The sequence below is a fragment of the Canis lupus genome, chromosome 14 (assembly GCF_003254725.2).
Source record: "Canis lupus dingo isolate Sandy chromosome 14, ASM325472v2, whole genome shotgun sequence".
Lineage (NCBI taxonomy): Eukaryota > Metazoa > Chordata > Mammalia > Carnivora > Canidae > Canis > Canis lupus.
In genome coordinates, this window is record NC_064256.1 from 7,732,988 (window position 1) to 7,740,821 (window position 7,834).

At 44.7% G+C, this 7,834-nt stretch overlaps 1 long non-coding RNA gene across 1 annotated transcript; it reads right to left on the reverse strand.

Annotated features, from left to right (window-relative positions):
- On the reverse strand, positions 1-7,122 carry LOC118350645 (uncharacterized). The gene is made up of 3 exons (XR_004804851.2): positions 6,342-7,122; positions 3,309-3,382; positions 1-567 (listed from the first exon to the last, which is right to left on the reverse strand). It is a non-coding gene; the product is annotated as an uncharacterized LOC118350645 (long non-coding RNA).
- Positions 7,123-7,834: the final 712 nt, after the last annotated feature.

Here is a 7,834-nt window from a genome sequence, read left to right on the forward strand (position 1 = left end):
TGTTGGTTATATTTTATTATTATTATCACCACTGTTATTATTCTCCTTATGTTATGTGGCAGAGGCTGGCTGTATTTGGGTGCTGAGGATGAAACAATGAACAAGACAAACACGGTTCTTGCCCCATTCCACCTCCAGAGATCTGATACCCCGATTCAGCTCCTCACACTCATACTCAATCCAACAAGGCTGAATTTTGCAGATAGCCTTAATCATACACACAGCCTCGCATCCCTTCTTGCACTGCCTTGTTGAGAAAGTCACTTTAAATCAAGGACAATCTCAGACTATAAGTTCTTTGAGGGCAAAAAATTAACTTATTTCTCATTCCACTGAAGAACACAATACATGTTTGGAAAATGACTGGTGTCCTTCTGTGAAGTGGAAAATCTGGACACAGAGTGAAGAGGGCCATATGAAGACAGGGACAGAGATTGGAGTTAGGCTGTCACAAGTTCAGGAATGCATGGGTTACCAGATGCTGGAAGAAGCAAGGAAGAATTCTACTCCAGAGACTTCAGAGGGAGCACAGCTCTTCTGCTACCTTTGGACTTCTGGCCTCCAGAACTGTGAGAGAATAAATACCTGTTATTTTAGTGGTATTTTGTTATGGTGGCCCTAGGAAAATCATACAGATGAGGTGGAGTGGTATGTAGACAGGGGATGAAAAGGATTCTAACACAAATCAATACCATTTACACATCTGCAGGAATGTCAGATTAACTCATTTTAGGACACCAGAAAGCTATGTTAGATCATGGGGAGGGGAGGGGGAACAAGGCAGTGTGGTAGGGGGAGAAGGATAGTGCTATGGGACACTAGGCATCTAGGGGTTGAGCATCTCTGGGGCCAGATCAAGGGTGCATGGAGAACAGAGGTCTAGGGGAAAGCAAAGGCAAAGAGGAGCTTTCCCATCAGTCTTACCCAAGGAGCAACTCTGGGGACAGGCCATACATCTGGGTTCCCGAAAGGTAGGGTAGTGTTCCCACACTTCTGACACTTAAGGACTCTAGCCTCATCCATAAATCCATGTTTCAATTTTGTTGATCCCCCAACAATTTACCAATTAGAGTTTCTGATTAATAAGTGAGAACTAATAATAATACGTTCACTCACTTCAACATTTACTATATGCCAGGTTTGTGCTCTTTGGTGATGTTACAACCCGAAGAGTGTGCATTCTCTATTCTTCAGCAGCTTAAACAATTCTAGTCAAAATTAAACCACTTGACATTTCAGTTCGCCTAGGAACCCTAATGAAAGGGAGTGTATGGGTTATATCAGGATTTTTGAAATACTGAAAATAGTCCTGGGGAGCTTTTTAGTGGCAATACGGCTGATTTCCTAATTCTGAAGGGTGAACAGAGAGCAAAGTCTTTTGTTTTCCAACTCTATAAAACCCATAGAAAGATCATAGAGCCTGCAATACAAATAAAATAAAAGCAAAAAAAATTTTTTAAAGATTTTATTTATTTATTCATGAGAGATACAGAGAGAGATAGAGAGAGAGAGGCAGAGACAGAAGCAGGCTCCCTGCAAGGATCCCGATGTGGGACTCAATCCCGGATCCCAGGATCATGCCCTGAGCTGAAGGCAGATGCTCAACCGCTGAGCCACCCAGGCGTCTCAAATAAAAGCAAAATTTAATGCCACTCCCCATAGACCTTCAGACGCAGAGGCAATAATAAAACAAAACAAAACAAAACAATACAGGTTAACAAGTGTTGACAAGGATGTAGAGAAATTGGAACCTTAGAAATGGGGCTGCGGATGTAAATGATGTTGCCGTTTGGGAAAAAAAGTGTGCTGCTTCCTCCAGAAGTTGCACATGGAATTACTATATGACCCAGTTACTATATATATATATACTCTAAATGGGTGGATTTTACTGTGTGTGAATTGTACCTTCACAGTAAAACAAACAAACAAAAAGTCTCAAGCCCTAATGACTAATGATACTGGACATCTTTTCATATGTATATTGGCTACTTATATATCTTCTCTGGTGAAATGTCTTTCCACTCCTTTAGTCATCTCTAAATTGGATTCTCTTTTTTGTTGTTAAGTTGTAAGAGTTCTTACATGTTTTGGATATAAGTCCCCTATCAGATACATGGTTTTCAAATACTTTCTCTCATTCCATGGGTGCTCTCACTTTTGTTTTTATTTTTAAAAATGTTTATGTGGGAGAGTGCTCTCACTTTTAAATTCTAGTTTGGCGGGATCCCTGGGTGGTGCAGCGGTTTGGCGCCTGCCTTTGGCCCAGGGCGTGATCCTGGAGACCCGGGATCGAATCCCACGTCGGGCTCCCGGTGCATGGAGCCTGCTTCTCCCTCTGCCTCTCTCTCTCTCTGTGACTATCATAAATAAATAAAAATTTAAAAAAATAAATAAATTCTAGTTTGGCTAAGTATAAATTTTAGTTTGCTAGTTATTTGTTCTTAGACATTTATAATATTATTCCTTTGTCATCCAGCTTATATTAATGATAGAAAATGAGGACTCCTGTCATTTGTTGCTTCTGGACAATTCTCAGCCACTGTCTTTAAGAGTATTTCCTCATTTTATTCTATTTTCTCCTTCTAGAACACCAGTTCCACAAATGTTAGCCCTGGCATTAGTCATTCTGGTCACCATGTCTCTTAACTTTTCCTTCGTATTTTCAATCTTTTGTCCAGCTCTGCTGCATTCTGTGTAACTTTTTAGTTTTTTTTTTTCAGTTCACTAGTTTTGTCTTCCATTCTATCTAATCTGTGGTTTGACTTGCTTACATAGTTTTAAATTTTGATTATTAAGGCTTTCATCTCTCCATGTTCAATTTGACTTCTTTTCAAATCTCCTTTAACTTTTTTGAGAGCCTATGATCCTTTTCTCAGGTTTTCAAGTTCTTGTTTTCCTCCAAACATTTAAAACATTCTTCTTTTTTATGCTGTACCTAATAATTCCATTATCAGAGGATGGGAAGGATCTTACATAGCTGTTTACTGAGTATGATGATATTTGTTCACAGAGGATTTTTTTCTCTGTTTTGTTTTGTTTTGTATTTGAGCTTTACTTGTCCAAACTTTTTTTTGAGGGGATCCTATGGAGCCTGGAGTGAGGGGTGGCTACTCCAGAGAAGCTTTTCGAAAAGCTTCTTTAAAGAATCACTAATTGTGGGGCACCCAGGTGGCTCAGTTGGTGAAGCTGTTAATCATGCAACCCTTGGCTTCAGCTCAGGTTGAGGTCAAACGTCTGACTCTTGGTTTCAGCTCAGATCATTACTCATAGGTCCTGAAATCAAGCCCGGTGAGGGGCTCCTCACTTACCCAGCAGTCTGCTTGAAGATTCTTTCTCTGCCCCTGGCTCACTAGGGCATGCTCAAGTGCACATGTTCAATGCTCTGTCAAATAAATAAAATCTTAAAAAAAAATAGAAAAAGAACCACCACTCATTCTGAATTTTTGTTAATGTTTTGTCTTATGTTTTCCCAGACCAGACATAATATAAATTTATTCTCAAATTCATCTGAAACACATGATCAAAAATTCCCACAGGAAAACCTTTTTCATGTCTGAAATGCACATAGAGATAAGTACATAACTCTGATCCCTCCCTTTGCTAATGGCCAGATTTCTCCTGGCCCACCCTTCCTTGAGAGCACAGCCCAGAGGATGCCAACTCTTTGCCAGGTTTTGGTTATTGAGATTAGCCAACTCCCACAGGACAGCTCCAGCTTCTTGGTCCACTTAAAATAACTCTGGTTTTCAGATTTCTCTATTCTTTGCTCTGTATATTTGTCTTCTTTTTAAAAAATTGTATTTATTTATTCATGAGAGATATAGAGAGAGGCAGAGACATGGTCGGAGAGAGAAGCAGACTCCCCTCAAGGAGCCGGATGCGAGACTGGATCCCATAACCCCCGGACCACACCCCAGCCAAAGGCAGATTCTCAACCACTGAGCCACCCAGGTGTCCCTGTATATTTGTCTTCTGCCTCAGTAGATTTCTCTTTCTTTTCTTTTCCTTCAAGCTCTGCTATGCACTTAAAAGAACATTTATATCTTTGGTATTTTGCATCTGGAAGATCGTCTTAGTACCTAGTTCTTATATTGCCTGAAATAGAACTCCCAGGGGGGAAAATGCACAAATAAGCACAAGATTTCTAGTGTTCACAGCCCCACTGAAGACTTTAGACATGTGCTTCAGAAGATGAGTTCATCAGACAGTGGAATTCCTATTACTGTTAGATGTTAGATGTTAGATGTATGGGTAACCTAGAACATTGACCCAACTAGAATGCATCACCCTTAAGAAGGGTTTGAAAAAGTGAAATCTGTGCTAAATCTTTTGAGTAGTCAGCAGGAGCAAGATTAGAGACAAAGGCTGGTCTTTCTGAGACCCTTAAATCAATCCCCTTCCATCTAACTCTCCTATGTGGTGCCCTAGAGGAAGGCATGGGAAGCATAGTACCTGGCACCTAGTAAGTGCCCAATAAATACTTGCTGACTAACACTGAATGTATAATTGAGTCATTGTGTCACAAGACAACTCCTTGATTTTCTGCAGTAAATTTCTCTATTAATCCTACCAGTCCTCAGGCCAGTGTTGGAGAATGAGTTTGTTAAAACACTGCTACAGAGCAATAAGGTACATTGGGGTAGTATTAACAGATAGTCATTTCCAACTAATCAAAGTAAAACATGTACTTGGGGTTGAATGATGGAAAAAAAAGGGGGACCAAAGCCCACATATGAATTATGAAGTATTACCTAACACGCATGGAGCACTTGTTATATACCACTGTTGTTCTAAGTTCTCTCCATGTATTAATTTGTTTAATCTTGCCAACCACCTGAGGAGCTCAGTGTTGTTACAATCCTATTTTATAGGTGAGAAACTAAGGCACAGAGAAATTAAGTAATTTGCTATTGAAAGATGGAGCTGGAATTCAAACCAGGCTGTTCAGCCCAGGTGTTCATGTGCTGAGCCATTAGGCCATCATGCCTCAGCTGGGACCTGGGTTCCTTCACACAGATCTGCATACTGTTTCAAACAACACGTCTTGTGAAGCCTCTGGCCCTTGCCTGTGCTCTTCTTAATACTTGAAATGACCTGTTCTTATTTACTCCAAAGATACAAATGCAGTGATCCGAAGGGGCACCTGCACCTCAATGTTTATAGCAGCAAAGTCTACAACAGCCAAACAATGGAAAGAGCCCAGATGTCCATCGACAGAAGAATGGGTAAAGAAGATGTGGTATATATACATGGAATATTACTCAGCCACCAAAAAGAAAAAAAGAAAAGAAATTTTGCCATTTGTAATAACATGGATGGAGCTAGAGGGTGTTATGCTATGTGAAATAAGTCAGTCAGAGAAAGACACCTATCATATGATCCCACTCGTATGTGGAATTTAAGAAACAAGATAGAGGAGCATAGGGGAAGGGGAGGAAACATAAAACAAGACAAAATCCGAGAGAGAGAAATCATAAGAGACTCTTAATCATAGGAAACAAACTGAGGGTTGCTGGAGGGGCCGGGTGGGAGGATGGGGTATCTGGGTGATGTAATGAGCTCTGGGTGTGACTTAAGACTGATAAATCACTGAACTCTATCTCTGAAACTAATACACTACATATTAATTAATTGAATTTAAAATTTTTTAAAAGAAATGATCTGTTCTTTCTTTATCTGGGGAAACTTTTTTCATCTTTTCAGACTCAGCTGAGATTTTTGGTGCCTCCAGAAACTGGCTCTACTTTGGACAAGGGCAACAAGGACAAAGGGGAAGGGAAAAATCTATACTCCATGATTGAGAAGATAAAAACCAATAGATTTCACTTATATGAAGCCAAGAGGGAGACATCCATGTTGCCTCCTGGCCTAGGGCTCTGGGGGGCTGGGCTGAAACCTTGTGTGTAGAGGGACATGTACAGATGGGAGAATCCATTAAGCCATGTTGTAAGAGTTTTAGGAGGCACTCTTTGTATCCAGCTTGCCTTTCCTTAGGACGGCTTAATTCAGAAGGGAAACCAAAGTGGTTGGTGGCAAGCACGCCTCCTCTATTCCGTGTGATTTGGGTGGTGATACAAAACCCCTCTGCCCAAATGTATTTTCCTTTATGCATGAAATCTCCATCCTTTGGGGTACAGTATTGTCTCCTGAAAGTCACATTTTACAACCATATACTGAGTTGCAATTACGTGCCAGGCAGGGAGCTCGGCGATCTATCTTCACAGCAATCCTAAGAAGCAGGTGCAATGGTAATCATACGTTTTCGTTTGAGGAAGCTGGCTTCTGAGAAACGACCCTCATGTAAGGTAACACCGCTCGAAAATGGCAAGATAGGGACTCACTCCGGTTAGGAATCGGCGCTCTCAACTGTTCCCGTGCCTCTCCCTGACGCCAGGTGGTCTGCGCATCCCTCCCGGGGTCCCGGAGAGCGCCCGGCGGTGGGGAGACAGCGCCTTCGCCGCCTTGCTCCGAGCTGCGGGGTTGCTCTTTGGGGAAGTCCGGAGGGGGGCGTGGGACTCGCGGATGCAGGCGCCGGGAGCAGCCGAGGTTCGTCCCAGGAGGGAAGGGCGTTCAGCGAGGCGTTCGGACTTGCTGCGCCCCGAGAGCCCTCCCTCTCCGGCTGGACGGCCGCGGGCTGCCCTCGCGCCGGGGCTCGCTCTCCTCCCGGGGCCGCGTCTGCGCGTCCGTCCGTCTGGCCGGCTCACGGCGCCGAGCTGGCCCGAGCGGGGCTGCCCCCGCCCCTAACGGGAAGGAGCCTCCGCGCACCCTGGCCCGGGAGCAGACCCACGCCCGGGCAGGCGGAGGCGGAAGCCCGAGTCCCCGCTCTCCCCGCAGCGAGGCTGGCAGGCGGCTCCGGGGTGCTCTGGGTGCCGACGACTCCCAGTCACCTCGGATGCCACCGCTTCTTAGCCCGCGCCTGTCCCGGGCTGTCCCGCGGGCCCCGAGCTCGGTGAGGCAGCTGCTCCGCCTTCCCCGGGATGGCCACACATCGCCGCCGAGGAGAAGCCGGGCGGCATGTAACCCCCCGCAGGGTGGCCCCCCTCCCCTAACCTGAGGAGTCAGCCTTTGTGTGACAGGTGCCTGCCTGCGCTCTAGGGACCTAGCTGTGGCAGGGAAGTGAGTGGGCGGAAGGAGGTGAAAGGTCCCGGTTCACCTAAGCCTCTACCTGCACCCATGAGGTCAGCAAACCTGGGCTGGGCAGGGAGGGTCAGAGTGACTGGGTCTTTCCCAAAAGCTGGGAAGAGCATAGGTCTTGCCCTAGTCACAAGCAGGTCAAGGGCTGAGCAGCCAGCTGGAAGCCAGTAGCTTCTCAGAAGCAGTGTCTCCTTGGAGGCAATTTCTATCCTCACTGGTGTTTGCTTCTACTAATTTTTTTTTTTTTTAAGATGATGGGGTTGGTGTTTTACAAAAGTAGTGAGGTTGGTATTTTAGGTATTAGGTAACTCAGAGTCCCAGAGTCCGGACGGGTTGGGCATCAGGATGGGCCTGGGACATCATGACCAGAATGCACTCTGTGCTAGCATGTGGAGATTGGCTGTCCTAGCACCACCCACCCCAACCTCTTGTCTTGCACAACCTGGAGCTCCAATGGTTTAAATAGAATAAGCCAAATCATCTTCTTAGCTATGGCCAGAATTCTGGTGTTCAACTCTTAGCTAAAAAGTAAATAGTATATTTGCCACCATTCCCTATGCTTAAGTTTCTGATGGAGCAATGAGATGTCTCCAGGGCCCTCAAACTCAGAATGGGTGCAGTACCACCTTGCTATGTCACCTCACTTCTGACCCACAACCCCTGGAGGCTGAAGGGTTAATGTAAGCTCTGCCTAATTCTG